Source organism: Petaurus breviceps, unplaced genomic scaffold, assembly GCF_028583685.1.
Source record: "Petaurus breviceps papuanus isolate PSGF00001 unplaced genomic scaffold, PetGlider_PUasm1.0 90743, whole genome shotgun sequence".
In the NCBI taxonomy this organism is placed as follows: domain Eukaryota; kingdom Metazoa; phylum Chordata; class Mammalia; order Diprotodontia; family Petauridae; genus Petaurus; species Petaurus breviceps.
The window spans coordinates 7,973,484-7,989,871 of NW_027187332.1; the positions used below are offsets into that span (position 1 = coordinate 7,973,484).

The window sequence follows — 16,388 nt, forward strand, 5'->3', positions numbered from 1 at the left end:
AAGCCTTATCATCCAAATTCATAAAAGAAACATTAATTGAGGTAAAAGGAGATATAGACAATTACAAAACAGTCACAGAAAACTTCAATATTCCTCTCTTAGTTATAGGTAAGTTGAAGAGAAAGATAAAAGTTAAATGATGAAATTGAATATTTTTTGTTGAAATTTAAGTTAAAAAAACTTATGGCATCACCTAAATGAAACTACAAAAGACTATACATATAGCTCAGTGACACAGGGAACTTTTATAAAAACTGACCTTGTATAAGGACATAGATATATTGCAAACAAATGTAAAAAGGCAGAGATAATTAATGTATTCCTTACAGACCATAAGGTAATAAAGTTAGTAATTGTTTCAATGTCTATAAAAAAAGCTAAAGACCCAAATGGAGACAACAATGAAATCATGAATAATGAATAGGTAAAAGAACAAATTATAGGAACAATTAATAACTTTATGTAAAAGAAAATTATAAAGAAGAAACAATATACCAGAATTCTGTGAACTACTTAGGCAGTTTTGAGGGAAATCACTGTCTACAAACATACATTGACAAAAGAGAATTAATGAACTGAATGTAAATAAATACACACATTTATACATATATACACATATTTCTTTTAAAAATTAGCAAGATAAAGAAGAGATAAAAGAATTCTTATTTACAGACAATATTATGCTACACTTGGAAAATCCTGTGGAATCAGCAAAGATAATAATTAAAACAATTTATAGCTTCAGCAAATTTACAGGCTGAAAAATAAATCCTCAAAAATCAACAGTATTTCAATATAATAACAACTTAATACAAGAAGCAATCATAGGAAGGAAAATCTCATTCCAAATGTGACAGAATACATAAAATATCACAAGATCAATATACCAAAGCATACAAAAGACTTGTTTAGATTCAATTAAATTTTATTCCTTAAAGAATTAGAAAACTATTTAAATAGCTGAAGGAATATTTATTTTATTCATAGTTAGGCCATGTCAATATGATAAAATTGACAATATTATCAAAATTGACTTGCATGTTTATAGTGCTATGCCAATCAAAATACTTCTCATAACTATGGTCAGGAGATGTTTTCTTAATCAAATTAGAGATAGAGGCCATTAACAAAATAAATTAAATAGAGAACTCTGATTACTTGAAGTTTAAGAGCAAATTTTGGGCAAAACTAATGCACCAAGGATAAGTATGGAAGTAGTCAATAGGGAAATAAAATTCTTTCTATTGAATTTCTTTAAAGATTTGGTATGGGATGGGGAGAGAGAGATAGACAGAGAGAAATGGATACATAGAAAGGCAGATGGATGGGTATCTAATGCTATCCTATCTATCTACAGATAGTATAGAAATAACAACAATGTAAATAGCTTATGAATAGCTATAATGTAAATGACAAGGAAAGCTATACGCCAAATAACAAAAAAGTGAATTAAGAAAATTATAAAAACAAAGAAGTACTTAAATTAAGAGATCTGTGAGAACACCAAGCCACTCATTCATGGAGTTAAGAGGTCAACAGGAGTTACACAGTGAAAAGGTTTTCAGACTTTTACCTGACATTAATCTTTCTGATTTCATTTTCTTTTTTTTTAAATCATTTGCAATGAGGAATCTCTCTCTGAGATAGGAAAATGAAGTGATACTTCAGATAACTATGATGCCAAAAAAATAACAACACAAAAAACTTCAATAAATCTTATTTAAAAGAAAAAAGTAAACTAAACAACATATGTTGCCATCATAAAAAATACATTAAACTGCTTAAGAGTAACATTTCATGCCATCTTGAATTGTACAGGGTTGGAGACTTAATTGAGGTGTCTCTTTTCTTTTCTTGATATGAGGGAGGCATTGATGTGTCAAAATATTTATCAAGGGCAGCAAGGTGGCACAGTGAATGGAGCACTGGGCCTGGAGTCAGGAAGACCTGAATTCAAATCCAGCCTCAGACACTTGACACTTACTAGATGTGTGACTTTGGGAAAGTTACCCAACCCCAATTGCCCTGCCTTCCCCCCTCTAAAAAATATATTTTTTAAAAAATATCAACGAAAAATAAGCTTTAAAAAAGAATGCCAGGTCAGATACAAGTTTAGTTTATACCATGACTGTAGTTGTAAAGTAAAGATGAACAAGTGACTAAAAATTCTCTAAGCCTCAGTTTCTTCAGAAGTAAAATTAAAATATCCACAGTATCTTCCTTATAAGGTTACTACCATGAATGTGTTAGTATATTTTAACAAGTTTTAAAGTAAAATTTTGTAAATGTCAACTGTGTTTATCATTTTTATGTGCTTTTCATAAGATATTGCTTCCTTTCATGTAGAAAGGTAGGTTCCAGAGAGAATGTATTAGTTTTGTTATATATACTTGTAGTAATTTACACTTTCATTTATACTTTCCCAAGTGCAAGAAATTAAAAGTGTGTTGTACTTCAGATTTTAAGATAACCCTGCTGATCTACAGAGTAAGGGATATGTGTTTTCATAAGTTGTTTTTTTTTATATTGATGCAATGTCTCATTTTTATTAAAATTTGAAAATGTGATTCTATTAATATTTCAATGTACAAAGAACAAAAAGAGGGATTATATATGACTGTTTAATTTCATTTTTATAGTATATTTTCTTAAACATATGTTCAATGCAACATACTAGTAACAAAACTGGTCACTCAAAGAATATTCCAAATGCTTAATAATGTAAGGAATGCAAGCCAGAACAACTCTAAGGTCCCACCTCACACTCATAAAATTGACAAAAATAACAAAAGATGTTAATGTTTCCTGTTGGCAGAATTGCAGAAAGATGAACATACAGATTAATACATTTTGATGGAGTTGTGAATTGGTTCAGAGATTTGGTGGGAGAAGGGTCATCTGGAATTATGTTAAAAAGTTATGAAAATAGCCATATTCTTTTTTCCAGGGATTCTAACACTGAACAGTACAAAGATTTTGGGGTGAAAACTAGATGCCCATCAAATAGGAAAAGAGCTATAAATGAGAACAATACATAAATTCAATAGAAAACAACTGTCAGAAGAATGCAAACATGATAATATAGGGTAGTATAAATTCATAAAACTAAACTAAGAAGATGCAGCAAAATATTTGCAGTAACTACAACACAAATGAAAAAAAAAATGAATGCTTCCAAGTTGTAATGACCAAGCTTGATCTGATAGAATACATAAAAAAGTGCCCCTCTCATTTTTTTTGCACAGTTGGGGGAAGATAGAGGTTGAGATCCTCACACAATGTCAGCTTTTTATTTGCATTTTTTTCTGAATTATTTTTTCTCTCTTTTTTATTTTTTGACATAAAAATGTCTCTTGGGGATATATCCAAGGAGCAGACCCTGGAAAAGAGAGAACTCTTACAATAGTCCAAGAAGAATATCAGAGGAGGAAAAAAAACATTCTGATGATTGAACTGAAAAAGGGCCTAGAAGAAATTAATAAAGAGATAAAAATGGAATAAGTAAGGAAGAAGAAATAACAAGAATTGATATCTTAGAATAAGTGGTGAGAAGTCGTCTCCAAAATTGAATTCACTGAAAATTACAATAGACCAAAAAGAAAACAATGACTCATTGGGATAACTTAAAATATTAAAACAAAATCAAAACTGTTTTTAAACAAAAGAAATTGTTATATATATGTATATATATATATATATATATATATATATATATATATATATATATGTATATAGACACACATATATATGCCTATAGAATATGTATACACACGTATTTTTACATATCTGTGTAATAGGAAGAAAGGAGGCGGAAACAGAGATAAATCACTACCTCACACAATACAAGTAGGCAGATAAAATGAAGAGTATTTTAACCTGAAGGAAATGGCGATGGAAACATGCATATGAAATGCTTTCTTCTATGCCAGACAAAGGAGGGCTAGACTTAATTACAAATATACCTGCCCATAAAGGTCACGTTATACAAATACAGTCAATTCACAAAGGGAGTAGGAGGGAACAGGAACACCAGAGGGGGAGAATAGACACACAGGGGAGGTCATGAGAGATATTGAATATCCATAAGAAAAACAATCTCTGTCATGGACGAGGAAGAATGAATTGATTACTGAATGGGGAAAAAAAAGAATGAAAAGTAAAAGAATGCAATGAGGTACAGGAAAAGGGGAAGAAAGGGGTGACAAAAAGCAGAAAAACATTACTTCTTTTATAGATCATAAATGTTAGCCAAACTCCCTCTTTCTACCATTTGTACTGCAATTTGTAATGAGGAGTGGGAGAAAAAAAGAGAGGAAGAGAAGCTACAAGGGGATAGGATAAGGTAAATACACAATTAATAACCAAAATAATAAATAAGAATACCATGATAAACTAATAATATAGAAGAATATAGCAGAATGAAATAGAAAGCAGAATCTAAAAAATATGATGTTTACAAAAAATTCACACTTGTAACATAGAGCTACCACTGAGATTATTGAAGAACACAACACTCAATATACCAAGAAAGCAGTCCAGGATGAGAGGATGTAAAACAGGACAAATAAAGTCCCAAATATCATCTCCAAAAGCACACAAAGCTTAGTCCTAATACAAAGTACAAATTTAGGAAGTAAGGTTAGACATAAAAAAAATTAATCCCACCATGGGGAGCTATAATGATGACTAGGTAGCTAATACATAAAGCCGGAAGAAGAGTATAGCACCAAAATATATACAAACAAAGCTTCAAAGAAAAACATGCTTTAGACACAAGTTCAACCAGGATTCCTAAAAGAAATTAAAGAAATGGGGTTTTTTAAGGAGTAACAATGTTTTGTAATTGAAATGAGTGCACTAGATGAAAGAATAAGAAAAGATAAATGAAAGCTATAGAGTCTTGGAAGGAAATTTCACAGTTTTGTGTAAGAGATTAATAAAAATATCTGAATAATAGCCTGAAAATTAGATAGAACAAACAGAAGCTAATGACACAATCTAAATAATAGAAGTAATATTTATTGCTCATGTGTAGGTAAAAATGTTTTAATAAAATATGACAATTTTACCTAACCAAACTATTTTTTCAATGCTATCCAAATTAAGTTACTAAAGAAAAAAAAAATCTTACTGAGTTGGAAAAAATAACAACAAAGTTCATTTGGAAGAACAAAAAGGTTAGGAACTTCAGAGAAACCAGGTGGAAAAAAAAGATGTCATTGAAGTAGATTAAAGAGTTCGTATAAGATCATAAACTATACTATAAGGTGAGTACATTGTTGAAGTATAAGATGGATAATTGTGTTAATTTTCAATTAGAACTTTATCATATAAACAAATCCAAGAAGAAAGGAATGAAGAAAATTGGGGGAAAACTTCCATAGACAACCTTTCAGATAGGATGTGATTTGAGTTGGAATATTGCTGTGTCATAGGAAATAACTTCATTAAAATAGAAAAAAAGAAACCACATTATATTGATGTCATAGACAATTTTTTAGTATCAGTTTCAATCATGTTTTCAATAACTGATTCCACAACTAAATACTTATGGAAAAAGTTAAATGTTTTGGAGAGAAATGGTTTTACTGTAAGAGTTAGATGTCTCAAAGTACCCCATTAACACTTTGAAAACACAGACAAAATAAAAAGAAGCTAAGGATCTGAAGATAATTTTAGAAAATGTAGTTATGATGTTAGGAGTACATATATTTCTTAGTTGTGAATGATGACTTTATAAAATTGACCATGTGTTAGTGTATAAAAAAACTTCAAAAATAGAAAAACCGAAATAATAAATATCTTTACTGACCATAATGCAATAAAATTGTAAGGAATAAAAGGAGAAAATATATATCCTTAAACATCTTTTCAGCAGAAGAAACATGAGTTGGGAATTTCAAAAAAGGAAAATAAAAAACAAATTAAATCCCAAAAATAAAATTTTAAAAATCAAAGAAGTGATTAGCAAAATTTAAAGCACAAAACTGTTTCAATTTAAAAACTAAAGTAGAAAGAATTTTTGATGAAAAAAGTTTTAGAGATAAATCATTTAGTTACTCTGATTTTAAAAAGAAAGTATAAAACCCTAAAAATAGAATCAAAATGAAAAAGATAAATAACAGCAAATCAAGAAATAAAAGAAATTATTAGAAATTATTTTGCTCAGTATAAGTTAATAAAATTAACCATCAAAAGAAATGGATATTTATAAAAAATATGAAAAGTTCAGATTAATAGAAAAATAGATAATTTAAATGATTTTGAGTAGAGGAAATTAAAAAGTCAAAAGTGAAAAAATACTGGCTCCACATAGATTTACAAATGAATTCTATCAAAGAATAATTCATTCTAATATTATACAAGCTGTGTACATAATAATAATAATAATAAAAGATGTCATAGTAAATTCCTTTTATGGGACAAATATAATCATACTCTGTGATGCAACTACAGGGACAGAAAAAAAGAGATCACACTGCATAACTGCATTGGATTTGTAGCAATAATGCATTATTAGTTTAATTTTTGGAAACCTGTCAAAATCATAGACCATAGTAATAAGAAGGCAACAAAAATCATGTCATTTTATTAATAGATATAAGAAAAAATACTCATAGTTTGACACCACACAAGAGCCATCTGTGTAAAGAAATCCAAAGACCAATATTCCATTTTAAGGGGATGAAATTAACCCTTTCAATAAATTCCTTGGTGGGCAAAGCCAAGGTATCTAATATCCCTTCTATTATTTGATATAATACTAAAAAGGCCAGCTATAACAATTAAACAAGAAAAATAATTGGGGGAATAAGCACTGGAGACTAGCAAATATGTCCATTACTTTTTTCTGATTATATGATGATTTACTTTAGGAATTCTTGATTCAGTTGAAATAAATGAAAAATTAATATCTTCAAAAAAGTTGTAGGTCATAAAGTCACATGAGATATTAACTTTTCTGAATGTATCAAACATAGCTCAGCAGGAAAAGATTTAAAGGGAAATTTCATCTAAAATAATTTTAGAATGTGTAAGATAATTGTGGGTCTAGCTGCTGAGATACTTGTTGGAATTACAAAATATTTCCATTAAACTAGAAAACATTCTTTATAGAAATGGAGACCTAAATATTAGGGGAAAGAATGGAAAGAGATGACTCAGGCAGTAATTTTTACCTTGATGCCTATGGGGAAGCTGAAGGAGGGCTCACCAATCTACACTGTCATATGCACACACATTTCATTTCACTCATTCATTTATTGCATTGAAGTTTCATAGAGTTGCAAGAGTAAACTAATTGACAGGTTGAGCCCATATAGGAAAAATTTTTTTAAATGAAGTAAATTAGGTTTTTTTCATTGACATCAAGCAAATTACCAAAGAATTACTGCATATTACTAAAAAAAAAAAAAAACCTCTTTCCTTCTTAATCTCATTAGATTGATGTTGTTGATGAAAAAGCTTTTAAAAAAAAAGCTTTTCAATTTCATAAAATCCAAATCATATATTTTTTTGGTAATTTTATTTTTGCAGAGATCATTCATGAGCCTCATTTGTGACCAATGACAGATCATTTGTTCATTTTTTTTTTTGGTAAATATTGAAATGAGAATGTTGAATATGATTTGTGCCTTACAGACTGAAGTTAATTTATTCCTAGTGGAATTGAACCTGAGACCTGGAATCATTAACATTATGCTCTTCTGAATAGATATAATGAACCTGAGCTATGCTGTTTTTAGACCCTTTTTTTCAAAAACAAGAGTTACCATTTTGTAAGTTCCAGAAATTCTTATTTTGAATATTGCTGGTTGGGGCACCTAAGTGGCACAGTGAATACAGCACCAGCCCTGGAGTCAGGAGGACCTGAGTTCAAATGTGACCTCAGACATTTAACACTTACTAGCCCTGTGACCTTGGGCAACTCATTTAATGCCAATTGCTCTGGCTTCACCCTCCAAAAAGAAAAAAGAAAAAAAATAAATAAATATTGCTAGTATTCGGCTAAAGTTAAGTTGTCCTTGATTCTGGGAAATATCTGTCTCTCCAAATAAAGATAGAAACTAATAGATACAAGTACATAAAAACAATACTATGAATTTATTTATGCTTTTAGTATTATTTACTCATAACAAACATATCACAAGATCATGGATCTAGGGCAGCAAGGAATTTCAGAAGTCATCTAATACAACCCCCTCATTTTTAGTAAGGAAATTGAGATTCCTAGGGGAGTATCAGGGGACAAGATTCAAATTCACATCCTTTAATTCCAGAATCGTTTCCCATTCCATTTTACCATGCTGATTCAAAAGGTACAATGAATGACTTCTGGTTTAGATACAGAAAAGCTAAGTTTAAATTTTTTGCTGTCATATATAAGCTACATGACTTCAATAGTGTCACTTTACCTCTTCAGGTCTCAGTTTCTTCATCTCTAAAATGAAGGGGTCATACTAAATGACCTCTAAGGTCCTCTCAAGCTTTAAATCAATTTTCTTATGTCTTTTAGTGAAAACTAAAATTTTACAAGTTGATTATGATTGAGAAACATTAAATAATAATATTTCTTAGACTTGTTATTGTTAGGACACAAGTTAACAAATAAAAGTATTATAAGGACATTCCCAAAAACTTAAGGTTTATTAAATATGGAATTTAAAGCAATATTAAATATACCATAAATACTATATTTTTCAAAATTCAAAAATAGTAAAATATTGCATTTTATCCTTTAATATAAAAAGGACAAAATTACAATAATTGTCTTGTTTTAAAAATATTAACTAAAATATAAGAGAAAAATAACAATGTCAAAATTATCATTCTTTCCCCAGTCCCTCCAACATACAGTATCAATAATTTATATTCATTTACAATAATTAACCACAACCTCTAAAACAATCAAATAAAAATGAATAATCAGAAACTGAAGTTGTATGCTAATTATGATCCATTGAAAAATTTTATATCACAGCATAAGCTTTTTATATTATCTGCAGCTTGCAAAGTTAATGCTAATTACTGTATGGATTAATAGCTGTCAAGTGTGTCCTACTTTCCATATAAATGAAAATAAATTAGTCTAATATTTTGGCAATAAATAGACTGCATTACTTTAGAAATGCTTTTAACTCTAATATGGATGTACAGTCAGGGCCACTGGGAGAAAGTTATGTCTTGTTCTCCAGATAAAGTGGATATCAAATGACAAAGCAACCTTGACTGAAGGCTAATAAACCAGTCAGCTTTTGTTTTGGGCATGTATTTGGTAGAGAGAACATGCTTTTCCTAGAGATAAGAAACTACACTAGCTCCAACACATGGGTAATGGTGCTTAAGTATAGGGTTTACAGAAGGACTCTCCTATCCATTCTTCCTCTATATTCCCTCTAGCACTATAGCATTTTACAGTGGAAAGGTCATGGACTCTGAAGTCATAGGATCTAGGATCAGATCAAATCATAGTTTTCTCCATATGTAAAAACTTAAAGTAAGTGCCTGTAAGTATGGCAATAAGAAACCTTCCTAGGACTCCATTTTTTCATCTGTAAAATGATTGGTTTGGACAAGATGGACTCTACCCTTCATTCCACTAAATATATATGCATGTATATCTACATATGTGTATGTTTTGTATATGTATGTATGTATGTATATGTATATTCCTAGGCCAGGTCTTCATGATTTCCTATTACTGTTGTAGGCTCTTGACTCCAATTCTACTCCATAACAATGAATATCATGGTCCAAATAACATTCATTTTATTTAACTGTTATTGTCTCCCCTTCCCCATAACTTACAAAATTATGTGTCTCTGTGTATGCATATGTGTGTATACAAACATATATAGGCATACACATATAGATGTATACATGTATGTGTGTATTTATACATATATGTGTGTGTATCCTTCATCTGAATTTCAAGATTCACCAATATATTTTTATATTTTACCTTTCAGAATTATACCTAAGATATATAGCCTAATATATATATCCTAATATCCATCTTACACTCTAGTGCTTTTGGAGTTTGGTTTCCCCATGATCACATGCTCATGCCATACTCATATCTGTCTCTATGCCTTCATTAAGATTTTGCACTTCACTTAAAATATTTTCTCCTCTGCCAAATATGACACTTCTTTTCAAATTAAAGCTTCATCTCTTTTACAAACCTTTCCTGATTATTTTGGTCTTTATCAATATCCACTTTCTTCAACTCTCCACTATAGACTAAAAGTCATTTAAGCACTTATTGATATGTGATTTAAATCTGTTCCTTCCTTTCCATCGCCAATACTAAAACCTTAATGAAAGTACTCATAATTTTGAGAGACATTGTAGAATAGTAGATAGAACATGGGACTAAGCATACAAAGAACTATATTCAAATCTTACCTGAAACATTTTATTGGTTGCCTGCTTCTGTGCTTGCCATGTTGATTTTCTAATCAGAAATATGAGGAAAAACAAACCCTTGCCCCCTCATGAGCTGTTTTTTGTGCTTCGGGCACACAGAAGTTATTTTGAAAGTCTGAGCTTTGTTTCCATTAGCTAATAAATCTCAAAAACTATTCCAATCATTTTTAAAGAAAATTTGATATAACCCATAAGGCAGATAGGGAAAATTATATTTTCTTTTAATTTATTTGTTTATCCATTCATTCATTTATTCACTTATTTATTTGTTTGTTTGTTTGCTTTTAGTTTATAACATTCGGTTGCACAAGCTTTTTTGATTTTCAAAATTTTCCCCTCCATCTCCTCCCTGCTCCCCCTCTATGGTAGCATGCAATCCAATATAGGTTCTACAAATACCTTCACATTAAACATTAGTTAAGTTGTAAAGAAGGATTATAACCAATGGAATGGACAAAGAAAGAAGAAACAAAACAAAAAAAAGAAAAAGAGAGAGAGAGGAAGTAGTTTACCTCAATCTGCATTCAGATTCCACAATTCTTTCTTTGGGTATGTATTGCTTTTTCCCTTATGAGTCCTTTGGAATTGTCTTACAGCCTTGCATTGCTAAAAGGAGCCCTGTCTATCAAAGTTAATCATCACAGATACAATGTGTCTGTAATTATGTACAATGTTCTGCTCCTTTCATTAGTTTATTTAGGTCTCTCCAGAAAATTTGGTTGTTTAGGAACAATAACCTAGTAACAGAGTGCAAAATTGATTGGAGAAGGAGAAACAAGTAGGTTATTACTATTCAACTACCCAGTATCTGATTGGAGTCACATAAATGATGACATTAGCTGTTAACCTTCTCAGTATCTAATGAGAGTAATATGCTAATCCTACATCTATGAGAGCTAAAGTGGAAGGTGGGAAATCAGAATAATATAATGACTTGGAAGTAGAGAGTTTCAAGAAGGAGTGGGCATCAACATTGCCCAAAAAAATAGCATAAGAGGTCATGAAAGCTAAGGGTGAAGTGAGGCTTTAAAGGTAAAATAAGTGCAGAAATGAAGGCTTTTGGATTTGTTGAGCAGAAGACAGTTCAGAAGACAATACAGACGAAAAGACCAGTATAGAACTGTCATGTTAAAGTTGATACATACTTTAAAAGACAAGAGTGACAGATGGTAGATTCTTAGTTTGGTATTCAATCTTCTAATTCTTTCCTTATGTATAAGAACATGTCTCTGCTTGTTGATGACTATCAAATTCATAATAATAATTTAAAAAGATCACTGGAGACCTTTTTGACAAAGCACAATACTGTTGTTTAATAAGGGAAAGGTTACACTATAAACAAATTAGGGTAGCAAGGAATAGTTTATCTTTCAGATTTATGGAGAATGGAGAAATTTATGACCAAACAAGAGATAGAGAACATTATGAAATACAACATGGATAATTTTGATTACATTAAATTGAAAATTTTTGCACAAAGTCAATGCAACCAAGATTAAGAGGGAAGTAGAAAACTGGGAAAGAATTTTTACAATTAGGGTCTCTGATAAAGGCTTCATTTCTAAAATATATAGAGAACTGAGTCAAATCTATATCATTCCAATTGATAAATGGTCAAAGGATATAAACAACTATCTAGTCATATGATAAAATGCTCTAAATCACTATTGATTAGAGAGATGAAAATCAAAGCATCTCTGAGGTGCCATCAGATTGGCTAACATGATGAAACAGAAAAATGATAAATATTGGACAAAATGTGGGAAAGTCATTAGTCATTGTTGGTAGAGCTGGGAACTAATCCAACCATTCTGGAGAGCAATTTAGAACTATGCCCAACGGGCTATAAAAATGTGCATACCCTTTGACCCAGCAATACCGCTTCTAGGGCTGTATCCCAAAGATATCATAAAAATGGGGAAAGGACATATTTAAAGCAGCTCTTTTTGTGTTGACCACGAACTGGAAATTGAGGGGATGCCCATCAATTGGGAAATGGCTGAACAAGTTGTGGTATATGAATGCAATGGAATATTCTTGTGCCATAAGAAATAATGAACAGGCAGACTTCAGAAAAACCTGAAAGACTTATATGAACTGATGCTGACAGAAGTAAACAAAACCTGGGGAATATTATATACAGTAACAGTCACAGTATGCAAGGACTGATTTTTATATATTTAGCCCTTCTCAGCAATGTAAGGATGTAAAATATTTCCAAAGGACTCATGATGGAAAACGCCATCCACAATGAGAGAAAGAACTATGAAGTCAGAATGCAGAGTGAAGCTACTTTTTCTTTTGTGTTATGCTTTGTTTTCTTTCCCATGGTTTCTCCCATTTGTTATAATTCTTCTATGCAACATGACTAATGTGAAAATATGCTGAATAGGAATGTATGTATAGAGTTGATATTTATTTTCTGATCCATGCCACCTTGGGGAGGAAGGGAGGATATTTAAAACTTTAAAAACTAATTCTTTCAAATATTTCTTATATCATGTGGAATTCTCAACCTTCATTATGCTGGTTGCCTGCCTCTAAAAGTATTCCAAATTGTGAATGTCCTTAAAATATGACACTTAGAAAAAATATTAGACTGCAGAAATTGTCTAGTCATAATTTTCATTCTGGGCACTATACCTCTCTTAATGAAGCCAAAGATTTCATTAGCTTGTATGTAATCACCACATCACACAATTGACTTATATTGATTTACATTATAATATGTTTACTATTCGTGCATGTTTACTTGATCTCTCTGATTCATCTTCAGTCTGAAATCAAGATGATTATTTTTAATTCTAAGTACAGTATTGTGTAACTTAGTAGCAATGTGAAGTGACAGGGGACAATATGGTATAATGGATAAACATATGGACTTAAAATTTTGAAGATCTGATTTCAAAAATTCCATTTTTGTCACCTACTGGTTGTGTGATCCTAAAAAAAGTTGATTTAAAATTTCAGTGCCCCAGATAAATCCCTTAAAAGAAGCAGAGCATGCTTATGTGGTATGTAGTACATTGATTGGTACATTCATTGATAAATTGAGTTTCCATGTGGCAATTTCCTTTTGGTGGTAAAATAATACATCTAATTGTAAAAAAAAATACTTTATGAGACTGGATCCATTAATCTAGTTTATCAACATGTTGTTGAATCTTTCCTCTGTGACTCATCTTCTAGATAATCTCTCCCAAATTTGAGTTATTTTCCTATTTGATAAGCATTTATCTATGACTTCCTCCAATTTATTAATAAAAATATGGAACTGATAAGGGTCAAAATAGATCCTTATGACACTTCATTAGAGATTTCCATTCAGCTTGACAATTATAACATTGAAGACATCTTTTTGGTCTAGAAATTGAATAAATCAAAATTGTGCATAACACTAGTATCATAAAACCTACATTGGCATACCCTGTTCATGAATATTACTTGAAAGATTGTATCTAATTTAGCATTTCTCTGAAATTTTAGTCTAGCTTTCAAAAGAAGGGAATGAGGTCAATTTGGTATCTCTTATTCTGGATGAAACCATGCTAGTCATTAGTGATACCATTTTCTCATTATAAATGCTCATAAATCATCAATTTAACAACATATTACTGAATTTTCCTAGGACCTAATGGGATGCTAACCAAATAATACATTAAGGATTCTCTTTTTTTTCCTCCCCTCTTTCCATTCTTCTTTCCTTGCTTTTTATTTCCTTGATTCTTTCCTTCTTTCTCCTTCCTTTTTATGTTCACGTTTGTTTTTTTTTAATTGAGGCATCTGTTTATCTTCAGCACTCTAGCATCTCCTTCCCATTCACCACAGTCTTTCAAAGCAAGTTTTATGTAGCAACTTTATGAATACAATGGGACTTGATTACTACATACACCTTCTGCAAGGACTGATGTGTTAACATACAGGAACAGATGCTGAGAGGACTCATTAAAATGACTTTGATTTTAATGCTAAATAAGACTTCACATTATTTTCAAGAGTGAAGTGGGAAGACAGTGGATCTGAATTATGTGGAAAAGTATTAGGATGCCCAGAAGAGAATGCAATAGGGAGCTAGTAAAGAGGAATAAAAAGAAGTTTGCACAGCAATGAGAACCATGTTTGTATTAGATAGCAAGAACGTCAAACAGTTGATACTTTTTATAATTTGTTAAAAATCTCTGGACAATAAGTTCAGTAAAAGAATCATTGGCTGGTAGTGGATAAGCTAGTGTTGGACATGGGCATGGTAGACAGAGAAATTAAAGGAGAAATGTCAATGTTGACTATGGAATCCAGGCTTGGTAGAGGAGCGTGAAAAACTAGCAAAAGACTTGTGGACTAAAAGGAAAGGGATGGGGAAATAAGTTTAGTATACGGGGATAGGAGAGGTGACAAAAGAATGTATTATGATCATAGAGGTAAAGTTAAAAGATTGAAATATTACAGGTGAAGAAATTATGACAGATGATGAAGTACAAGAGGTAGCTATACCTATAGACTGTTATCACAGAATCACAAACTCTCAATTGGAATAGATGTCAGAAGTTATATAGTATAGATATTACTTGAGGGGAATATCTGTGATAGTAATGGCAATTAAAGATTCCCCTGTATTGGCTTGGTTTTCAAATTGATTGTGTTAAAACCCAGAGTTTGTTAATCCCACCTGTGGGATGGGCTTGTTGATGTGAAAAGAAAGTCCTGAATTGGGAGGAGCTGGTGATGTAGATTTGGAGAGACAAGAGAGAGGCGGAAGTTCTTTTTGGAAGCAGCACCTCGTGGAGAGAGAGAGACTAAGAGATTGCTGGTGGCCGCTTTGAATTGCCCTGGACTTTTGAGACCTGCCCCCTGAGCTGCCAAGGACTGAGGAGACATGGCTGTTTTGCTGGTACTTTGTCTGTCTGTTTTGATGTTATTTTGCCAGATTTGTCCACTGGTGAAAGACTGTCCTGTTGAAGAAGTCCTGGAACCTGGCATTTGGTTAAGAAGGCCTGAGACTGTCCTGCAGACAGAGAGTGAATACTGTCCACTGGTGAGGGACAGTACTGTTGTTGCAGGGGTCTGGAGACTGTCCGGCAGACAGAATGAATACTGTCCACTGGTGAAGGACAGTGCTGTTGTTGCAGAGGTCTGGGAGCCTTTCTGTTGGTTCAGAAGCCATGAAGAAGGATTTTCTTGTTGTATGTTTACAGAAATCCTGGGAGAGGGCTTTGCTAATGTGTTCAGGGGTTCTAGGACTGTTCTACAGACAGAGGATGAATTCATGAAGGGACTGGCAATGTATCTTATGGCCTTGCTAAGCCTTGTCTCCCCAGGAACTAAGATTGCTGAGAACTTGCCTCATGTCAAGATGAAGAAAAGACCTCCATTTGGGTATTAAGTGCTGTGTTTAAACTTGATGTAACTCTGGGGTAGATTCAATTGTGATCCAGGGGTGGGGAACTTTTGACCTTTTTGTGTTCTATGGTTGAGCAAATGAATGTATTTTACTTATGTTTGGAAACTAATCTCCATTTGAGAAGAGGGGCTTTGTGGTGGACTTAATTAAGGTATAGCCTAGGGGTGGAGAAGTATTTGGAACAGAGACTTTGTAATTGATTGAATGATTGGAAAGTCCTGGGGTGGGGTAGGCCTTGGAGATTATTTAATCACACTTAGTAAATGCTGTATTTTGAATGATGTCATGTTTTGATCTTCTCTGTTCTGGGTTTGTTACTGAATAAAATAGAGAGCACCTATGCTGGTATTTTGAACCTGGGAAGTTGCCTTTCCTTGGCATTACATTACAATATCCCTCTGCAATTCCTCAACAAATGTCTTCTTTAACCTTGGTATAGATATCTCTAATGAGAAAACACTCCTTCCTGAGACAGCCAATTTTAATATTCTAATTAGAAAGGGGTTTTGTTTTCTTTATATCCCTTAAAAGTATGGCCAAAGCATGGCTGATACTTTTTCTG

At 31.9% G+C, this 16,388-nt stretch overlaps 1 long non-coding RNA gene across 1 annotated transcript; it reads left to right on the plus strand.

Moving 5' to 3' along the window:
- The first annotated feature begins 15,028 nt into the window (after nucleotides 1–15,028).
- On the plus strand, nucleotides 15,029–16,187 carry LOC138145651 (uncharacterized). The gene is made up of 2 exons (XR_011164277.1): nucleotides 15,029–16,041; nucleotides 16,087–16,187. It is a non-coding gene; the product is annotated as an uncharacterized lncRNA (long non-coding RNA).
- Nucleotides 16,188–16,388: the final 201 nt, after the last annotated feature.